Below are 22,654 nucleotides of genomic sequence, written 5' to 3'. Positions count from 1 at the left end.
CTCTGGTACATAGACGCCCTCCTGGAAGATGTCGTCAGGAATGGATGTCGACGATCGAGCCATGCTTCTTCGAGCTAGACGATCCCGGATAGTTTTCTTGGAGCAGAAAGAGGCACAAGCGGGGCAGTCTCTGGCCTCGTGCTCTGGTGAAAGGCAGAGGTTACACACCTCAAGCAGATCTTTGTGTAGAAACTTGGATCCACATTGAGGACACTTTTTAAAAGGAGTCCTTTCCATGAGCCAGGTCAAATGGCGTAGGCAGGCCCAAAGGCCTTCTTCGATGCCCGGAATCGAAGTCTTCGAGCTTGTAGAGTTGCGCATCGAGTAGGGAATGCAATCGGAACAATACCGGAGAAAAGGGTGAAGGATTGCGCGTCGAAAGTTGGATCGGTAACGGCACCGAACTGGAGCGCGATAAACACATCCGAGTCCGATGGCGGAAAAAAACAATCTGACGATGGAGACGATGCCCATGCGCACTATTGTCCAAAGGAGGAGCCACCTATCCCGTGACTTCCAAAGACTTTCCAGGACAACAACAAAGTGCAAACATCCGGCCCCAACACCAGATGGCGATCTATGCAGAAGTGTGTGATCTACAGCTCATATACCTCGGACATTATTTTTCGTATCCAGTATTGGGGTATCTTTCATAGATTCACATGCTTGAAGCAGAATAGCAAGCAGTACCCTAAAAAATCATATTGTCTGTAGTGAAAGGAGGGAGACATCTAAGATATTCATGTATAAAGTCTGTGTAGCAAAACAAACATTTGTAAATATCCAAATACCCTTCCAATCCTATAAAGATTATCACATTATGCATGATAAAAGAAACACTTTTACAATGTCCTGTAAATGAAGAATTCAAAGGAACCTTTACAAATATTAAAGATAAAATAGGTTGTTGTTGCAAATAGGAATCTTGGTCTAGAATCTTAATTTTTTTAAAACATTTTACAAATAAAGTTAATAAAATAGTATACAGGCAATGTCATGAGAACTTAATAAATTAGAATGTATAAAATCCCTCTGTACCAGAAAGAGGCCCACCTTAAATGAGGAGCTGACACAGTACCACCGGGCCCAAAGCTGCGTCTTCACGCTGCGTAGAGTGCAGACAGTAATGCTGCGTGAAAGTATGGACGCTTTTCCATGTTGCAGCACGGCAAATCTGGTCTAGCGCCACTCCAGGGAACAGGGCTGCAGATGTGGACAATGCTCTGGTGGAATATGCTCAAGTCCTTCATGCTAAGGGCTTGATAGCCTTGTCGTGGCAGAATTGAAATGCTCTAGAGAGCAATCTGGCGACAGTGGCCTTAGTAACTGCCATTCCTTTCTGTCGATAAGCCACCAGCAGCTGATTAGTCTTTCTACTGTCTTTTGTAGCTAGAACTTGAGACATCGCTTTCAGTCTAGGGTATGCAACGCTTATTCTGCAGGCGTCGATGGGTTTGGGAAGAAAGAACAGAGTATGACTGGCTTGTTAAGATGGAACTGGGTTGGAACCTTTGGAATAAAGGTTTGTTTTAGTCACAATTTTCTGTGAAATGAAGAAATGGTTCTTTGATGGCAAAGACCTGAATTTTTCTAACTATCCTCGCGGAAGTAAGAGCCAGGAGAAGAGCTACTTTCTAAGTCAGAAATCTTGTCCTGAGAACCACCTTGTTATGATTGAGTTGTAAAAATGGTTCCTGAATAGTTAGTGCTTGTAGCTCGATAAGAGAAGTAATGGCCACAAGGAAAGCGACTTTCCATGTAAGAAATTGTAGCTCACATTTATGCAGAGGTTCGAATGGAGGGCTCATTAGTCTTGTGAGGACAAGGTTTACATTCCACACTAGTGAGGGTGGTACCCCAGGAGGAATGATTCTTTTAAGGCCTTCCATAAATGCTTTAATTGCAGGTACCCTGAATAATGACACGTGTTGTCTATTTGGCAAGTAAGCTGCTATGGCAGCGAGGTGTAACCTAATAGATGTGTATGCTAGATTACACCTTTGAAGATGTAGTAGGTAACATATGATGTGTTGAATGGACACATCTAAAGGATTGATGTTGTTGTTATTACAGTATATTACAAATCTTTTCCACTTGGCTGCATAGCAGGCTCTGGTGGTGGGGCGTCTAGCCTCTTTGATAACATTCATGCAGTCAGGGGGTAGGTTAAGGTAACCAAATTCTAAGACTTCAGGAGCCAGATCGCTAGGTTGAGCTGTGCTGGGTTCGGTTGTCTGATCTCTCCACGTTCTGTGTTAAGAGGCGTGGGGAGAGGTGTAGTTTGTGGTGTGGGACTACTGATAGTTCCAGCAGTGAGTCTCTTCGTGAACCGTTTCACTAGACTCAAGGCACAGAGAGGAGTCTTACCTTCTGTAGCAGGAAATTGAGGCGAGGCGCACTTAACTGAAGCGAATGTGAGATCTGACTTTGCTAAGGAGAGGAGATATGGCAAAATCAGCTCCAGGGATGCTTGAAACTGTTGTACGTTGTTTCTTTGGCACCAGCAGCAGAACCTTTTCCACTTTAGTCTGTACGTCTTATTGGTGCTCTCAGCTCTGGATCTTGCAAGGATCTCTCTGCTTTACTTTGGGACATTCATGTCCTTGAACTCCAAGAACTCAGGAGCCAGGCATGCAACTGAAGAGGCCCGGGGCTGCAGGCGTATGGGTTTCCATTCCGACAGAAAAAGTAGCTCCGGGAACCAATGTTGCCTGGGCCATCTTGGTGCTAGCGGGATGAGACAACAGAGTTCTGTTTTCATTTTGGTCGCCACCCTAGGAATTAATTAGATGGGGGTGGGGGGGGGGGGTGTGATAGTAGCTATAAGCATATATCCCTGACCATCACATCAAAAGGGCATTCCACCACGACTATGGGAGAGGGAACCTGTTGGCATAGGATTGGCATTTCGTGTTCTCCCTCGTGGCAAAAAGCTCCAGAGTTTGCTTTCCTCATATATGAAACACTCTGTCGAGCTGGTGATGTTCCAATTCCCATTCGCAGCAACTAGACTCTGCTCTGCAGAGCGCATCCATTACAGTGTTGTGTAGCCCTTGGAAATGCTTGGCTTTGAGCGAGCTCCCATGTTGTGTTGTCCAGTCCCACAGCTCCAGCTCTTCCTTTTTTAGTATGATGGATTTGATTCATACTTGCTTGTGGACATAATACATGCTGGTCGTATTGTCCGTACGAACCAGCACGGAGGAACAAGCTAACCTTGGCAGGAAAACCTGAAGAGATCGGAAAATAGCTTTGAGCTCTAGCCTGTTGATGTGCTGCAGTCTTCGAGCACTTGACCATTTGCCCTGAAGTTGAGCTCCTGCAGATGCCCCACTCCCCCACCCATCCATCCATATAGGTGTGTGCCATTAAAATGAAATCTGGGATGATTTGAAGGAAAGTATGGCCCTTTGAGAGATTTGGCCTGTGATACAACCACACTGCAGGGCTTCCCTCATAAGTGCAGTGATCTAGATCATATCCTCGAAGGATCCCTTGAAGCCACTGACTCTGGAGCTCTTCCTGAAGAGGTCTCATTCTTGGTCTGGCAAGTGGTATACGGTTTATTGCTGATGAACACATTCCCTGGAGCGATTTGTATGTTCATACTGAAACAGACCTTTTTCTTAACATGTTCTTTGCAAGCTGTTGAAACCGTATTTACCACTTGTCTGAGAGGAAAGCTTTGCACTGAATGGTATCTATTGTAGCTCCTAGAAACGATACAAACTGACTGGGAAGGAGTGAAGATTTCTCTCTGTTCACAGTGAGCAAATAGCCCGGAACATTTGAAGAGCAAGCATCCTTAGTCTGCGTGGCTTTCAGTGCAGTCGGTGCTTTGAGTAGCCAGTCGTCCAGGTATGGAAATACCTAGAGACCTTGAGATCGTAGGGCAGCGGCTACCGGGGCAAGACACTTGGTAAAAATTACTGGTGCCGATTTGACGCCAAACTGAAGTACTTTGAATTGGCAGGGGGTACCAGCTACCGTAAATCTTAGATGCTTTCGATGGATAGAGATGTGAAAATACAAGTCTTCCATGTCGAGCAAGGTCATGAAGTCTTGTCTGTTAAGGTGACGAAGGAGCTCGGTGAGTGTTACCAATCTGAATATCTGTTTTCTGAGGACCTTGTTCAGATTCTTGAGATCCAGTATTGGTCTCCACTCCCCGATTACATTTTATCAAGAAAAAATAATAGTTACATGGACCTCTTCTATTGCTTCTCTGGAGAGCATGACCAGGGCTTCCTTGCACAGTAAGTGAAGACGGGGCTGGGGCACCACTGGGTGGAGTATTCGGTGGTCGCTGAGTGAATTCTTGGGTATGTCCAAAGGTTACAAGGTCTAACATACACTGATCTCTTATATTGCGCCACTGATGTGCATGGTTGTAAATCTTTGCACCCACAGGTTGGGAGGGGAGGGAAGCTGGTACTCGGTCATGATCAATGCTTTCTGTTATAGTCTAGACCTTGGGATGGCATTCTTTTGCGGCCTCATTGGCGAGAGAAAACAGCTGTAGAAGATTGGCGGTATGTTGGAGTTTGATAGTTTTGACGGTATGGAGATTGGCAGGCCTGATACTGCGGGGCTCTTTGATACCCTCCTTTACAAGAGGTAAAACCTTGACCTCTAGGCCCCTCTGAATGGCACTTTTCGGTGCTGTTAGGTGCCAAAGGATTACGCTGTGTCTGTATCGGTCTTGATAGCTAAGAGCGCCTCATCTATGTGCTTTCCAAACACTGATTCAACGTCGAAGGCCATATCTAAGATTTTTGTTTGTACTTCCGGCCTGAAGGTGGTAGCCTTCAACCATCCCTGTCTTCTCAGTACTGCGGCACCTGCCAATTGTCTAAAACCGGTATAGACTACATCCGTAGCGCAGTCATTGGTTTCTGACACTGCACATTCTCACTCCAACATGATCTTCCTGGCCACCTGCCTTTCATCTTCTGGTATTAGGTCCACCAAAGCTCCAATGTCCGACCACATCTGGCGGTCATAATAGCGGATAATAGTTAAAACATTTGCAGCCCTGATTGCAACAGCGGCCAGACTAGAGAAGCGTTTCCCTAGTGTGTAAATCCTGCGTCCCTCTATCAGGTGGAGTAGTGATTGGGATGGCAGGATTCTTAGATCTTCTTTGCGCCACTTGGGAAATGACCGCATCTGGTCTAGGGTGTCCTGTGAGGCAAGACTGAGCTCTGAATTTTTTATCAATTCATTGGGAGTACCGGCGGCTTAATGGCGCACAATCAGGACACCGACTTCAGTTCAAAAGAACCAGAAGAGATGCAACCAGAGCCTAACAGACTAGCCCATAGAAGGAAGGCTGAAGGAGCAGGTGCAAAAAGTCCAAAAGCAAGAGCTAGAACCTGAGCAACGTTATTGGAATAGGCGGCGGGACAAGAAACACGCCAAGTGCACACCCTATCCCAAAAAGGGGAAATAGGGGCAAATTGCATTAATGTTAAACCCGCTGAACACGAGAGCACCATCAGGTGTAATAAACAGGCCACGAGACTCACAAACTATTTCCTCACACAAAAACACAAGGCTGAGGACTTAAGATGGATGGTTTTAGAGCAACCCTTCATTCCACCTCATGTCAGTGACATTACTAAGTTTCTGTTCATCAAGGAACAAAAGTGGGTGTTCAAGCTGCAGAGTGATCGCCAGGGGTTGAATGATGAAATACCTTGGGTAACATTGTAGCGAGGGATGTGGGATGGACGCTATGACACAGGCACACAGTTATCTATGAAGGGTAAGGCTCTTAATAATGTGTGGAATCTTATGTGTGTTCCTCCGGTTCTTTATTATTCCATTGGAATGATTTGTTTTACATCCATGGCAAATCCGCTGTTAAATCTTTCGCTGAGTCAGGGAGTGGTCCCGTACGCCTGGAAGCAGGCAATGGTGATTCCATTGCTCAAAAAGCCAGGCCTGGATCCGAAGGCCCCGGTCAATTATAGGCCTATCTCTTTGCTGCCGGCTCTCACGAAGATTTTGGAAAAGCACGTTCAGGTTGTGCTTTCCAATTTTCTTGAGACCAATGAGATTTTGCACGCCACCCAGTCAGGTTTTCGTTCCCATTTCAGTACAGAGACTGCGCTCCTTGAGGTCTCAGAAACCATTAAAGGGGTTCTGGACTCTGGGGGCAAAGCCATGCTGGTGTTGTTGGACCTGTCGGCGGCGTTTGACACCGTCCCCCATGATGGCCTTCTCGCAAGACTCTTTGAGATAGGTCTGCGGGGGACGGTGTTCGGCTGGTTTTCCTCCTTTCTAGCCGGACGCCGGCAAACGGTCTGGGCCTCGCCAGATTCCGCCGTGATGCCGCCTCTGGGAGTCGGGGTCCCACAGGGCTCTATTTTGAGCCCGACCCTATTTAACATCTTCATGACCCCGTTGGCGGCATTGGTGGAGTCGTATGGGGCCCGGATCGTATCCTATGCCGACGACACCCAGCTCCTCTTCTCATGTATGAGAGGTGGAGACTTTAATGGGGAGAGCATTCGGGATTGCCTTGGGGCTGTTTTTCAATGGTTCCAACGGAACAGCCTCAAGTGCAATTCCGATAAATCGGAGGTTCTCTTCTTTGGGTGCGACACAGAGCCAGACTGGCAGGCCTGGTGGCCGATTAATATGTTTCCCCCGTCTTGCTCCTCCCAAGTAGCCAAGAACTTGGGGGTCAAGATGGATAAGGGGTTAACATTGAAATCCCAGATCCTGGGGGTGTCGGGCATCTGCTTCGGCATCCTTAGGATGCTGCGGAGATTCCTTCCCCTGCTGTCGGAGGAGCATAGGAAGCTGACAGTGCAGGCTTTGATCGGGTCCAGGTTGGATTATTCGAACATTCTTTACCTGGGGCTGCCGGAGTATTTGCTGCAGCGGCTCCAAGTGGTGCAGAACGCTGCTGCGAGACCTATCTTCGGATTAAATAGACGGGCCAGTGTATCGGGCCTGTTGAAAATTTTGCATTGGCTCCCGATCCGGAAACGGATTGTTTTTAAGGCTTTGACTCTGGCCTATAAAGCCCTCCACGCGGTGGGAGCAAAGTACCTTCAAAAGAGACTGGTCTTCTATCATCCGACCCGGTCTTTGAGGTCGGAATCCCTGTTTTTGGCGGTTGTTCCGCGTGTGAAGAGAGCTCGTCTGGGTGGCCGCTCTTTTGGACTACTGGCGCCACAGTTGTGGAACTCTCTGCCACTCACTCTGCGGGGAGCTACCAGCCTACTAGCGTTTAGGAAAGGCCTTAAAACCTGGCTGTTCACCCGGTAGCCTGTTTTTTCTTGCATGTATTTGTCTGGCATTCGGTCTTTTTTTCTTCTTCTAACGTTGTTATGTTATTATGTTGCAGCACTCCTTCTCCTAAAGCGCCGGGACACTCTTTGAGTAGCCGTGCGCTATACAAAAGAATAATTAACATAACATAACATAACATCCCCAGCACCGGCAGAAGCGGACGTAGCTGGCGTGATGACTAATTTTCTTTCGGGCCGCGGACGCCCGCCTATGACTTTATCGGCCCGATGGCATAACAATCGGGGCGGTGAGTGATCTTTGCTTATTTAAACAGGGATTCCTGTCCGTCGGTTACCTCCCCTTCCAGCTCACGTTCAGAGAGGGGTACCAACGGAAAGGTGAGTAATGCTTCTGAAATAGCGCTTACTATTTTCTTTGCCTTCCATTCATTACTAGGATGGCTAAGTACTGGTTTTGCATGTTCATTATCAGTTGGCTATAATCACTGTGTTATGAGTTCGTACTTGGCTATAATCATTGTGGCATGCCTTTGCGCAACATCGATTGCGCTCTCGATTGTAACTTTTGGGTTATTTGTACCGATTAACATACCGAGACAGTTTTTGAAGGCTAATACATAAAGTAAAGAAGTGTAAACCGTTTAGTAACTGATTGGTGAGCCAACATGTAGCGGTTTCTGTTATGTAGTTAGGTATAACAATAGGTATAAGGTAGTCTCATAGCATCTTAGTGATGCACATACTTCTTACATTGAATACAGGGGCTCCTGTGTTTTGCCATTGTTCTTTTAGTTGCTTGACAGTATTTTAACAAAATGATAGGTTGCTACGCTCAGAGTATTTTGACTCTGATTGTGGTTCTTATTTTTATACCTTTAATGTAGAGCGGTGCCTCACTTCCTGAGCGGATGCCAGGTGAGGAGCGCACCCGCATAAAGACGGGTAAGTGGAATAATTGTTTCTAAACATCTGTCTGGAGCATATACACTTGTAGGTATAAGAAACATTTATAACGTATCAGACATGATTATTAAAATGCCATACCAAAGACTCTTTGACAACAACAACCTATTGAATGTTTTAAGGACTATAGGTTAGCTTTCGAAACAAAAAAAAAATCTGTGTTTTTCAGGAATTTGTCCAATACTCCTGTGTTAATCGATCCCATTTTGGACTCACAGGAGAAGGCAGGTTGTATTTAAACCAACCATTTCTATTGAGATTTTGTTTATTTTACACAAAAGCACAGTTTTTGCAGTAGCGATTTTATCAAAGGTCCTGATGAAAGCCTGGCTCAGAGGATCCATAGGCTGAAACATGTAGACCCGTCATCCTTGTGGACTTTCTACAGTTATTTGTTGAAACTGTACACGCACTGTTTTAGTTTTGACACCAGGGTAGCGCCTAATAAATTTGTTCTGTGTCCTGGTAGCCAATTTTAAATCACTTTTTCACATACACCAGTCACATGCACTGCAACCATCACCTCTAAAACTAGAAGCTAGGCGCTTCTCTGGGATCAGAGTGTAGTCTATCTTTTGCTACTCCTCAAAAAAAAAAAACATCTGTAAGCTCTCTTCTTTGGGTGAGAAGGTTGCAGCCCTCAGTTGCACAAGGGTTAGCGGCCAAAGAAGAGTTCCCAGATGATGAAGCATGCCACTTCGGTGGGTGATGGGATTTCGTCTTCTTTGATGAGATTCTTTTAACTATATCAGATTAGTTTGTTGTTGCCAGAGTTTATTTCAAAGCAGACCAATAGTTTTCCTCGTGTTTTTTATGACTTAGGATTGGGGATAGGAAACTGTTTGGGTCTTTAAATATTTTCCCTAGGACCCCCTGTTTGAATATGTTGTGATACACAGGATAACCATGGCGCCAGAATATGGCACCAGGGAAAAACATAGAACGCCGTATAACGGGTCACCAAGCGACGCATGGAACCCGTGAACGTGAGTTCCGAGCCGTATGACATTACCGAGCTGAGCCACTGGCTCAACACCACAGTCAGAGGACCAGACACAGCAATCTGAGGAGCACGGACTCAAAGCAAAACGCATCCAAGGGATGCCAATAAAAGGGTAATCACCCTTGACTACAGGAAAAGAAGACTTAAGGCTCACCGCCCATGTAAAACAGAGCGCAGCTAAAGGATGTGAAATGAAAAAGTATCAGCACGGAAGAAAGGTCTAAGATGACCTAAGTGGGGGGACGAAAGCCCGCAAGGAGCCAATGAACCGCCGACTCGGCGTGAGCATCAAACAGCAAAACCCCATCAAAGGGTAAGTCAACCAGTCGCTCCCGGATATTTTCAGGGAAGACACTGTCGTTTAACCAAACGTAACGCCTTAAGGCAACAGCAGAGCACGCCATAGCAAGTCCCAAAGAATCTGCAGCAGATTGTGAATTCGGCAAGGTCGCGGCCATCCCGGAGGCGGCGGAGATCAACCCGAGCACCGTCAGAGATGGCCGAACGCAAAGACTCTACAGAGTCCCACAGTGCAGAAGTAGCCCGTGCCAAAACACACATTGTATTCAAGGATCTTAGGGCCGCACTAGAGGATGCAAAGATGTTCCTGCCCCATGACTCTAGCCATCAGGACTCCCGAGACGGAGGAAGCATTAGAGGAGGCAGGGAGGGGAAAGCAGTCTGCAACACAAACCCTTGCATGTCAGGGTGTACAAAAAGACAGACAGGATCATGCGGAGCCGGCCGGTGGCGATGTAACACTGAACGAGCCCCCGGATCGCCTGAAGCCGGCCGGACCCAGGTACCTAAAAGGGTATCATAAAGGGAAGCCTCAAAAGGTAGAAGCGGCTCCACAGTCCCAGACCCCCGATGAAGGACCTCAAGCAAGGGGTCAACAGATAAGGGGGCAGAAGGGGGTTGCATGCTCAAAATGCGGGTGGCCACCGAGACCACCCTAAAAAAAGCCGCACCGGCCTCGGTAGCCCTCCCTGGAGGGGACAAATCATTAGTGGGGGAGGGTTGTAAACTGACCCTCCCCAGACAGTGAGGGTGCGACCAATGTTCCAGAGAAGGGAGTCCCATTGAAGAATGAGGATCCTGGCATTGTTCCTGGGGAGGGGGAAGAGCCTGCCGGATCCGGGGAAGGGGAAGAGCCTGCCGGATGTGGGGGAGGCGAAGAGCCTGCCGGATGTGGGGGGAGGCGAAGAGCCTGCCGGATGTGGGGGGAGGCGAAGAGCCTGCCGGATGTGGGGGGAAGCGAAGAGCCTGCCGGATGTGGGGGGAGGCGAAGAGCCTGCCGGATGTGGGGGGAGGCGAAGAGCCTGCCGGATGTGGGGGGAGGCGAAGAGCCTGCCGGATGTGGGGGGAGGCGAAGAGCCTGCCGGATGTGGGGGGAGGCGAAGAGCCTGCCGGATGTGGGGGGAGGCGAAGAGCCTGCCGGATGTGGGGGGAGGCGAAGAGCCTGCCGGATGTGGGGGGAGGCGAAGAGACTGCCGGATGTGGGGGGAGGCGAAGAGCCTGCCGGATGTGGGGGGAGGCGAAGAGCCTGCCGGATGTGGGGGGAGGCGAAGAGCCTGCCAGATGTGGGGGGAGGCGAAGAGCCTGCCAGATGTGGGGGGAGGCGAAGAGCCTGCCAGATGTGGGGGGAGGCGAAGAGCCTGCCAGATGTGGGGGGAGGCGAAGAGCCTGCCAGATGTGGGGGGAGGCGAAGAGCCTGCCAGATGTGGGGGGAGGCGAAGAGCCTGCCAGATGTGGGGGGAGGCGAAGAGCCTGCCAGATGTGGGGGGAGGCGAAGAGCCTGCCAGATGTGGGGGGAGGCGAAGAGCCTGCCAGATGTGGGGGGAGGCGAAGAGCCTGCCAGATGTGGGGGAGGCGAAGAGCCTGCCAGATGTGGGGGGAGGCGAAGAGCCTGCAAGATGTGAGGGGAGGCGAAGAGCCTGCAAGATGTGGGAGCTCCCGAGGAAGCTCAATAAATTCCAAGGGGGGCACCGGCAACAGTACGTCTGGTGATGTCTGGCTAAAAGTCCATAATTCTGCGCCGACACGGCACCGACGCGAGTGGGCGCCAACCCTGCGTTATTAGATGCCGACTTGGCTACGTCTGGCGTCGACTCGGTACCCTCTGGCACCGAGACTATGATAAGCTCCCCTTCCGAGGAAGGAGCAGACGCCGGTGCCGGCGAGGCAGGCTTTCGGCGCAGCGCCGACTCCACCTTATCCATGCCAGGCTCCGACTCTGTGGAAAGGAGCGGGGTGGAGCCGAGTAGGTGAGCCTCCGACGCCAGTACGGCGCCGGCCCCGGACAGGCGGCCGCCTGCCCGGGCCGGGGCATATGAACAGGCTCAGACTCCGGAGAAAGCAATGGAGGCGGAGCAGAGGAGGCAAGGCACCGGTACGGCGCCGACCCCGGCTCTGGACAAGCGGCTGCCTGCCCAGCCTGGGGCATATGAACAGGCTCTGACTCCGGAGAAAGCAATGGAGGCGGAGCCGAGGAGACGAGCCCCCGGCACCGACCCAGGCTCCGGACAGGCGACCGCCTGACCAGGAACCTGGGGTGTGCTCAGAGCAGGGCTATGGGCACCGGCGACCACCTGCGGTGCCGCAGGGAACCCAGCTGGGCTATGCGGGGCGGCGGAGGCGCCGTGGGTTGTAGAGGGGGACCCTGGCGAGCTGCACCCTAACGACTCCACGTGGACCGGAGAGGGGGACCCAACTGGGACGCGCCCTAACGGTACCATATCTCCAACGTCCCTGGAGGGTTGAGGCTCAATTGGTGCCGAGGGCGAACCCATCGGCGAGTCTGTCGGAGAGCCCACAAGAACCTGAGGCCCCGAGAACGCCCTAGGGACTGAAGAGGGCCCAAGGGAGGGTTGCAAAGCTGCGGCATATGCCTCTATTTGGGCCCGAGTCGCCCCCACACCCGGAAAGGGTGGGTAGGGCGACAGCTGGGAGCACACGTCCGGAACGTTCCGGGAACCAGAGCTCCTGACAACAGAAGAAGGGGAGGTCGAAGACCTTGACGACAAGCGCCTCGACTCACTAAGTAGCGAATGGGGGCCCCGAACCCCGGAGGCCGAACAACGGCAGGAGGGACTTGCTGTTGAAGAAGCCAGGGGGCGAGACAACTCCGACCTGGACAACCGCACGGAGAGAAGCTTCATACGGCGCTCGCGCCGAGACTTGGGCTTCACGTGTTGGCACGCCTCGCTGTCTGTGGAGTCATGGTGCTCGCCCAGACACCATATACAAATAAGATGCGGGTCCGTTGCGGACATTTGTCGCGAACAGGAAGTACAAGTTTTAAAGCCCGAAGACATCGCACACTGTTCCCCGACACGAAGCGTCAACAAGGCCTGAAAACAGGCCATAGGAACCGCTCACTCCGGATCCGCGTTGCACGCGGGGAGGGACTTCTATGACCTTGCTGACGTCACGTACGTGGACGACGTCAGGGCGGGGTCATGTGGCACAGTCCCCCGGCGCACAGAGGAGCTGCTGTAAAGTTTTTTCCAGATCCAGTCTGACGCCTGGGGATATTCTAAGGTAAGGAATCTGTGGCTAGATGTCTCTATCAGATAAAGGGTCCACAGCCCCACTCAGTTTATTGCAGTACTACATGGCTTTGGTGTTGTCCATGAACATCTGCACCAGTCTTCCCTTGATCAAAGGAAAAAAGGATTTCAATGCCGAGCGAATCGGCCAAAGCTCCAAAAGGTTGATGTGGAGCCCAGACTCAGCCAGAGACCAAAGTCCTCTCATATCCACCTCTCCCAGACGTCTGCTCCATAACGGAAGTGACGCATCTCTTACTACAGTCCGCTCTGCATGGGGAAGGGAGAGGGGTCTGTCACTGACCCATTTATGGTGCATCAGCCACCACTGCAGATCTTTCACAGCTCCTTCCGAGATCTGGACCAGGTCAGAGAGGTTTCCCTGATGCTGCGCCCACTGGAACTTCACGTCCTACTGCAGTCTGCATATGCCAATGGGTATGGGTTACAAGCAGGATGCAGGAGGTCATGAGGCCCAACAAACTCAGGGTCATTCTCACTGAAATCCAGGATAGGGGCTGTCAGTATCATAGCCTAAATAACCGTGACTCACCACTCGGGAGGGTAGGCCCAAAAAAGCACTATGTCCAGAACAGGTCCAATCAAAAGGAGCATCGGAGAGGGTATCAGATGTGACTTTGGCCCATTGATGGTGCTGAAGGTTTGCCGTAGTCTGAAGGTGCGAGTCTGCCTTCAATAGCCAATTATCGAGATAGGGAAAGACTAGAACCCTTGCCCCTGAAGAAGAGCTGCAACCACCACCATCACTTTCATGAACACATGAGGGGTGAAGGGGAGCACGGCAAACAAAGTGCTCTTGCCCCACTTTGAACTGCAGGTAATGTCTGAGGGCAGGCAAGACAGGAATGTGGAAGATTCCCCTGAAACTCTTCCTCAGCTCACGCTCGTGCTGTTGTTTAGTTGACCCTTTCTCCCACAGTTCCTCCCTCTCCGCCTTATCCCCCAGCTGTTTCTCAGAGGTTCGCATCCTCCGTTATCTAGTTTAAGGGCCACAACCCATTCCAAACACTGAACTACAACACATGGTCACCAGCCTAATGCACCAGGACCCATCTTCCCTGCAAGCAGCGTGCAAGAGCCCGTGTGCAGTCTCCTCTATTCTGCTGCGCATGGGGACTTACGGGCCGCACACACATACCAACTAACAACCCCAAGAAACACTGTCCGGACTCAGCTGAGAGTTTGGAATACCTGCTGTGCTGTTGTGTTTATGTCAACTTTTTGTAAAACACCTAAGCTCGGTACTCCGCTAATGCGTACATGTAGCCCCTTGCATCACATCATTCTTTTTGTTCTTCTATCCAAGATGATCGTCTTGTATCGTCGTAATCCTGTCCCTCTCCGCGAGACTACTGGCTATTAAGTCTTTCCATTGTTATTGAATTGCCTAATTTCAGACTCGCCACCTTGAGCCTCTTGACCAGGGAGAGCTTCCGAATTTGAAGCTGGAGAGTCAGGCTCGAGGCCAGGCATTGGCTCAACATCCTGGGACTCCAGGCAAATCACGTAATCTCTCATTCCTAAAGAACATGAATATAACATTGTGTAACGTAACAAGCAAGTAGAAGTTTCACAATGCCCTAGGTCCAATTTCTTGCTACATAAAACTGCAAAAAAATTAAATAAAGATAAGCAGAGCTTTCCATATGTATGCCAGCATGATTTAGCTGGCACCCTCCTTAATGATCGCACAGCAGTTATTGGGTTATTAATTACAATCATTGTGCTACAAGTTCATCTGATTTCAGGCAGTGCTTTTCGGTATTTAACGGGAAATACTAGTGCATTTCAGTGCAGTTGGTATACCTTGCTTCTTGCAAAGGAGGTCACAGGGCCAGGTACTCCATTAATCAGCTCCTTATTTCTGCGGGTCCTTTGTATTAAAATTCTGCCTTAAGAGTATTCTTTAACTCATTCATTGCCACAGACAGCATTCTATACCAACAATTTCCTCACTTCTGAGGCTACACCCCAGATTATACACAAGAAGTTGGAGGGCAATTGAAACAGCAAACATGTGACTTCCAACACCATTCAGTGTCCAATCTATGGTAATTCCATGTCCAGCCTTCACATCCAACCCTCTCCATTTTTACTGATGTTAGAGTTAATTTATTTTTTTGGGGGGGGGGGGGGGGGGGGGCATTGTGGTTGTTCATATTACTATTTAAGTGGCTGAGTAGTGCCTGTGAGTTAATTAATCTTCTTGGATCATCCTTCGGAGAAACATTTCTGGGTTTTGTACCTTGATATGTAAGATGCATTATATACTCTGTGCAATCCTTGTATCCATCATAAGTGACATCAACTCCCTGTGCAGAACCCCACTCTGCCCCACCAGGCTTACAGCTTTGTCAAACGTGTCTAAACTTATTACACAGATGTGTCAGCAATCAATGTGCCCATAGCCGAATTTCCATTCAGTACCATGAAGACCAAGCATACCAAAAAGACCAGAAGCACCAGGACCAGGAGGACTGCTACGAGGAAGAGAAGGAAGTCACTAGTGTGATTCTAGGATATTTGTATTTACACTTCGTGACAGAAGCCACTCCTCATACAGCTGGCTCCTTTACAGTGTCCTCCAACTTTGTCACCCTACTTAAAACACTGGGAATATCAGTCATTTAGACGGGCTATTGGAAAGGAAATTCCAGCCATAAAAAGTTTGAAGGAACTATGGAAAAATTCTTTAGTAAACTTTATAACAGATCCATTTGCACTAGTTATTATGAAAAATTGAGGAAAATCTCAAACCCTCTCTTGAGAAAGGTGCGCACATGAGGTTCCAATTTCTGCACACAGAGAAAAATAATTAGGAGGAACATTGACCAGGAACCAAAACATGCATGGTGTCCTTGCTCAATTGTTATCTCTCAAAAATTAGTCTTGCAACATGGTGTGGAATAATCGAAGCTTAGGTCTCCCGCACTAAACTACTGTTACTTATTTCTCTAAAATAACTGTCACTCATAATAATCTTATGTTAACTGTTTCTCTGCAATGTCACATACCACAATATACCAGAAAAAGATAACTGCAATAAAAAGTCTGAAAGAAAGAAAAAAGGGAATGTGGAAATATGAATCCTGCAAGCCCAACACCACAATCCAGTCTCCCGGATGCGGGACAGACTGAACTTGCCCCATCGTGAACATTTTGAACTTCTCCTTTTTCAGGAAGGAGGTGGAGGAGGCGCAGGTATAGAATAGAACAAAGGCCTCCATAATTCTTGGGCACACGAGAGGAGCGGAAACAGTATTCACTACCTACATCAAATGCCGGCACCCTCTCTATGGCTCCCTTGGCCAAGAGAGCCAGCACTTCCTGACGGCACAAGGAGAGGTAGACCACGGTCAGCCGGTCTTAAGTAGATGACACAGGTGGAGGGGTTGTCAAAAAGGGGAAGTAGCCCCTTTGGATGATTTGCAAAACCCAACGGTCCAAGGTTACTAACCACCACCATAGAGAAAGAGACTTCCTTCTCCGTAAGAGATGGCATCAAGAAAGTGTCAGGTGAGGTGTCCAACCCATTGGCTTTCACCAGTTGTCCTCATTCTCAACTAGGGAAAACTGGTATCCTTAAGGCTCCTCAGACCCCTCCCATTCATCTAACTCTCCAGGCCTGTCAAAAGGCACTGGCTTTGAACCATAGAGCATGGTCCTGGTCAGCGGGATAACCAGCAACTTATGACAACCGTCAGGCTTCATGACAGAGTTGGGAATGACTAAGGGGATGACACCGCCGGCACTAGGGCGGTTGCTGAGAAAGGTCTCGTTCTCGACGGCGGCTCCACTCCGGATCCAACAGGAGATCCATGGGGTCCAACTGGCACAGAAGGAGAACCCGCCAGTGAGGATCCAGTGGGGGCCCTCCGGGTCCTTTGGGTGCTACAGAGGGGCTGCACTGCCTAAATAGGAGATGCGTGGCTTTATAAAATTCTTTAAGCTGGGTGAGGTCGTTCAGGTTCCGGGACAGTCAGGGAAGCGTGGAGCAGACCCGGAATTAGACTCTGCCGAAGAGAGACACCTGGAGAGCCAATGCTCTCACGCATCGGCAGAAGACTTCGCTGAGCCCAGCGAAGACCTCTTCAACTTCTTATGTTTGTGGGACTTACACGACTTCTCCAAAGACTTTGAGCAGGTTGGCGATCGCAAGGTGAAACTCGGCCAATGATCCAGGGACCTTTCAGCAACCTGGATTTTGAGTGTTGCTTGGTAGTCAGACAACAGGCAGCGAGGAGCTTGAGGGAACACTCCCTCAGCGTCTTTGGGTGCATGGCGATGCAGTCCTCACAGGTCTTGGAGTCATGGTCCTCCTCCAAGCACCACAAACAAACCAAGCGTCTGTAACAGAAAGCTGCCTGTGGCATGCAGCACACGGTTTGAAACCTGCTGGTTTCTTTGGGGCATGCCGTCACACCAAGAGAGAAAATCTGTCTCTCCAAAAAAAACAATTTTTTTTAAAAGGTGCGACAAGTTTTTTTAAAAAGTCAGTCAAAAAACAGAGGGCAGCACTTCATGGATCAGCGCTATCTGGTGTGGAAAGGAAAGAACAAAACGTCAGAGCATCAAGGTGGTGCCTTTATAGGTACCACGCATGTAGTTTCCCGCACGGACGCCGCCGAAGCAGAGCCAACGGCACCTACCAGCACACAGAGGTAATGCTCAAAAATGTATGGATCCAGTCTGATGCCTGGAGAACATTCTAATGGAAGGAATCTGCAGCTAGTAGTCTCTATCAGATATTACAGGTTAGTTCCGATGAAAGTCTGATGGCACTTAAAGTATGAATTTAGGTTTGATGTGCAATTTAATGCATCCAAACAGACTTTTAATCAGTTGACTCAGCACAGTGTTGAACTCAAGCCTGGTTGCTGGAGGCTTCACCTGACAATATGTCCTGAAAGGTCCATCAAGGAACTCCTCAATAACTCTTGCAGAAAATAATAGATTTACCACTATGCAGAAGAACATTGAAACTGCTGATAAGTAAACTTTAACAGAACTGTGGTTGAGCCCTGACCAGGCTAACTGTAGCAGATATGTGGTGTAGCCTCGATACAGATTGCACGTTCTTGGTGGCAGCAAAAAGATCAAGCCAAGGTTCTCCCCATTGCTGGAAGATGGCCAACCTGGAGTTCGTCTAGCCTGGTATTTAGAGAGGTCAGCTAGTTTACCACCAGAGAAATTCCTTGGCGGTCCAGCCCATTCCAGTGGTACAGAGCCTCCTGAAACAGGACCCAAGACCTTACCCCGCCTAGATTGTTTCAGTAAGACATGGCACCTGCCTAAGGAAGGTCGAAGTATCCCTCTCAGCTCCAGCAAATTGATGTGGATTTGAGTCGGAGAGAGACCTCCGACCCCCATCTCTCCTAGATGGCATCCCAACCCAGCAGTGATGCATCCATAACCAATCTGGGTGTGGGGAGGAGTGGGGTGCCACTGGCCCACCCGCAGACCAGTAGCCATCACTGCAGACCGTTTGCATTCTCTCCAGAAACCGGATTATAATTCCCCTAATATTGTGCCTACTAGGATTTGAAGTATAACTGCAGAGTATACATGTGACACCTGGTGTTTTTGCCTAGCAGGATGCAGGAGGCAAACAACCACAAGAGCCTCAGTCATCAATACTGATATTCAGGACAGAGGCCAAAACATTTGGATCATAGCTGGAATATCCTTGACTACCCACTCCAGGGGAAAGGAATGAAACCATCACATATCCAGAAAGGCTCAGGTGAACGGGAGCGTCTACAAAGTCAGGTGTGACTGACACATTGATAGTGAACCCCAATGATGTTAGAAGGTTTGCCATCAGCAGCCAGTTGTCATGGTACAGGTAGCTCGACCCCCCAAAGGTATGCTGCAACCACAGCCATCACCGTGGGGCACTGGTGAGGAAAAAGTGGAGCCCTGTCAACTGAAAATGCAACCGGCTCACTGTGAAGCACAGGTACTGCCCATGGGCCCAGAAGACGGTATTATTAAATTAAGCAGCCTGCATGTCGAATGTCACCATCCCGTCTCTAGGGTCCAGGGCAGACCGGACGTGGACTAGCACAAGCACCTTGAATTTGTCCTCCTGCAATGAAGGCGAACAGAGGGCGAAGATCTAAAACAGGAAAAAGGTCTCTGTCCTTCTTCGGCACAACACAGTAGTAGAAGTGACACTTCGGTCCTACACCTGAGGCCAGAATCCCCTCTATGGCCCCTAGGCCAAAAGGGCCTGCAATTACTGCTGTAGGGCAGACAGATGGTCCTCCGTCATCTGCCATGAAGTCAATGGAAGGTTTGTCGAGGTAGAAAGAAATGAAAGCGGTTTTGTGGCTGCTGCTGCTGGAGGGAGCAGGGGACTGGGCTGCACGTTGTCCTGCTGTCTTTTTCATTTGAAAAACATGGCCTCTACCATTAAACGGCTGAAAGACCTTCTGGGCTCAGATAGGAGTCTTGAGTTGGCGAAATGGAAAGCCTTTACCATATCCCTCCACTATCCTTCTCAATCCAAATAATCTGACTAACATCCACCACTCAAATTATTTTCATATTTTCACTATACTAATTCACCACTAATACTTTCTGGGTTCCGAAGAAGAGTGGTACTCACTGAAAAAGCGCTTCTAGACCTCATCAGGGGTAGTAAGCATTATATAAATGCAATTACAAATACAATATGATATAAGAAAAGAGGGAGAAATTAATGATAAAATTGCCTTGTGGGGGCATAAAAGCCCAAAGAATGTGCTGTGGCTCTGCTCTCCTCTAATCTTTACAAGGCGAGTCTGCTCTGTTGCCAAAAAGATGAGCTTTCAAATCGCATGCCCATTAAGGATGTTTGAACATCTCCAGAGAAGCCTGTAGACCTCATCCAGGCTTGTCAAAGAGACACACTGGTACCCTGTGTGTCCTAAACAGTTGAATTGTGTTCAGTCTAGAGCAAATAACGGTCTTAAATAGCCGAAGGTCGTCCGGAACAACCGGTAAAACTTGTGCCAAGAAGACCCACAGGTAATGAGAAAAGCAGTTTAGGAGACAGCTGGCATTCACAAATCTCTGGGCCAGGCTTGCGGATGAGAAAATCCTTTTACCAAATGTTTAAATTCTCTTCGATTCACGATCAAACAAAGTAGTCTGGAATGCATTTAGATTTATTTCTTAGTGGAAGCCTGTAGCACCAGTCTCTCTGGAGTTCGATGCTGAAGAAGAAATGCAGGGTCTCCGGGTGCAGGGCGATAGTGATGAGCAACCTGCCTGTTAACACGCAGACGTGAACAAGGCTTTACCCAAGTGCCCAAAAGAGTCTATAAGGGCCCAGTAAATGGCAACAGTGGCTCTGTTGGAGCCTGACCAGGCTACAATGATTCAGTTAGTAAATTATTCTTAATGTCTAATGTTGGTAGTTTTAAGTCCAGAACTTCTGCCGCCCTTCGTATAACAGCGAAGGCAGTGCTTTCTACTGTGACACGAGCTGGTTTGGAGGTGTGGGGAAACAGAAGACCAGTATCTGGAGAAATGTCCAGCTACTGGCATTCCTGAAGTTCCTCATACCATGTTTCCTCATCATATTGAGGAACATTGTTGACCCCATCATCATAGTCTATTTATATGACAAAAGGTTATGGCCCTACCAAGTGGTAAGAGCAAGGTGTTAGAATATGTTGTGTTGTCATGCTGAGCATGTTCTTTTGAAGTTGTAGTGGATTCAGTTCAGTATCAGACAGCAGTTATGAGCTGTACATTCTCATCTGGCGTCGATGTGAGAGGTACTGGTGCCGTACTCGAAGCTTGCACCAGAGCCGGTGCGGAACCCAATGCTGCTCCACAGGGCACAGACAGTGCAAAGAGTGGACCCATTGGCAGATGTCAGACTGGAGGCCCATACAGATCTATGGGGCCTTAAGTGAAACATATAGGCAGAAAGGCGTCCCTGAAGGCCACTACTTGCTGTGGCATCGTCAACATACCTGGGAATTTAAGGAGCATCAGTATCAAACTCTTAGTCAGATCCTATGGAGTTCATCAGTGAGGCCAGGAAGCATGTTGATGTCATCACATCTCTTCTGGAGTTAAAGAGTGGTTGGAAGGGCCCGACTCCTATTTCAATTTCTTGTGCTCTGTTCTTGGACTTAAAGGAAGACTTCAACCATGACTACTATCTGTCACAGGAACGAGAGCTTCCTTTCAACTTCCATTAGTCACAGCGTGAAGTCTTCTCGTCTTGGACGACAGAGTTTGGACTCACAGCCCCTTTGGGTTCATCTGGGAGCAGTTGCCACAGACCCAGGAGTAGTAGAGAACAGACTTAGTGTGGAGTTTCTCACGGACATCTGTTTTCCCAAAGTCCGTAGACCGTATAAACCCTGTCATTTTCCATTTCATCCTGGAATAATTTCTCGAAAATTCTACTTAAATTACCAAGATGAATATTCAGATCTAAATCTGACGGCATCGAAAGAAAGGTGCTGCTGTCAGCTCATGACATGGCTGGCATGTATATGTGGCTCCGCTCGTCACAGAGTGGAACAAAATCAGCACAGAGCCCCACGACGTCACCTACTGGTGCTGGCAAACTGCTCTAAATGTTTTTGGATCAAGTCTGACACCTGGGGAAAATTCAAACAGTTAGGAATCAGAGTTTATAAGTAGCCATCGGTATGCACACTCCAATAACAATGAAGCTGCAGCAGCAGCCTCGCAAAGGGAATTCAATTAAATTGGGAAGGGTCACAGGAGGAGACAGGGCAACGTCCAGCTCAGGTTATGATTTTCTCTCACAGCAGATGCTCCAGCATGTAGTTTTCCACCGAGTCTTTTGGTAGTGGCAGTAAAAGTGGTAAGAGCAGATGCATCGAGCAAGAGAGTGGCTAACTTATAAGATGGTGGCTTCTGCAACATGAGAAGGTTGTAGTGAACCTGGAGCATGTGTCCGCCTCACGATCACAGCACCCACACCACCATTCTAACATGTTCAGAAATAGTCACAGCCCCTAGAACGGGGATCGCCAACCTTTTTCTGTAATAAGAGCTACTTATGTTCTAAGAAAATCATCCCGAGCTACTATTAGAGATGTAATCAGAGATTACTGTAGTAGCCACCATTTGCAAGATTAAAAGCAGCAATCACCTCTGTACAACAGACACAGTTGTCAGCAGTATTGTATATGATGCATTGTCAATGTGGGATGCCTCTATATGGGTAATACATAACAGCCATAGCTGCAATGCCCCTAGCACCAAGTTAATAATAATAATAATAGTCTCCGTAACAGCGTTTGATTTTTATCACTCAAATATCAGCTTTGCAAAAGCCACAGTTTTACTACATCAGCATATGAATTCTGTAAATACATACAATTTCATTTCAAATACATGCTTCTCAATTTCGAGACAGAGGTAAAGATATAGATAAATTGATATAGATATATATCTATATATCTCCAACCAAGCAAAAGCTGGAGAGCTACCAGTAGCTCACGAGCTACATGTTGGAGAAGCCTGCTCTAGCACAGAAACGTTTTCAAATGGTGTTGTGGGTCCTGTGCTGTACTCACTGCACAAAGGTGAGCCAGAGCTGGAGATGGCTTCAGGGCATTCAGCGACAGGCTGTCAGGATAGAGTCATTCACTTACTACAAGTAGGAAGAAGGTGGGGCTAGACCTACACTGCCTGCTTCTCCCATCTGTTAAGGGCAGGGTGGATGAGCAGTCACAAAAATACATTCACTCCTCCTTCTGTAAACTAAGACACTAAATGCTCCCTGCCACTGGTCCACCTAATGTGCCAGTACTACTGCCATAGCAATGTGACATTGCTGTATTGTGCAGACACGGAGGTGAAGTCTCTCTTGT

General features: G+C 48.6%; 1 protein-coding gene across 1 annotated transcript in view; it reads right to left on the bottom strand.

Moving 5' to 3' along the window:
• Nucleotides 1-22,654, bottom strand: part of CAMSAP1 (calmodulin regulated spectrin associated protein 1) — a 484,517-nt gene that overhangs the window by 252,018 nt on the left and 209,845 nt on the right. The window lies entirely within an intron of this gene.

This window comes from Triturus cristatus, chromosome 1_2 (genome assembly GCF_964204655.1).
Source record: "Triturus cristatus chromosome 1_2, aTriCri1.1, whole genome shotgun sequence".
Classification (NCBI taxonomy): Eukaryota; Metazoa; Chordata; class Amphibia; order Caudata; family Salamandridae; genus Triturus; species Triturus cristatus.
This window is presented reverse-complemented; position numbering and strand designations above follow the sequence as displayed.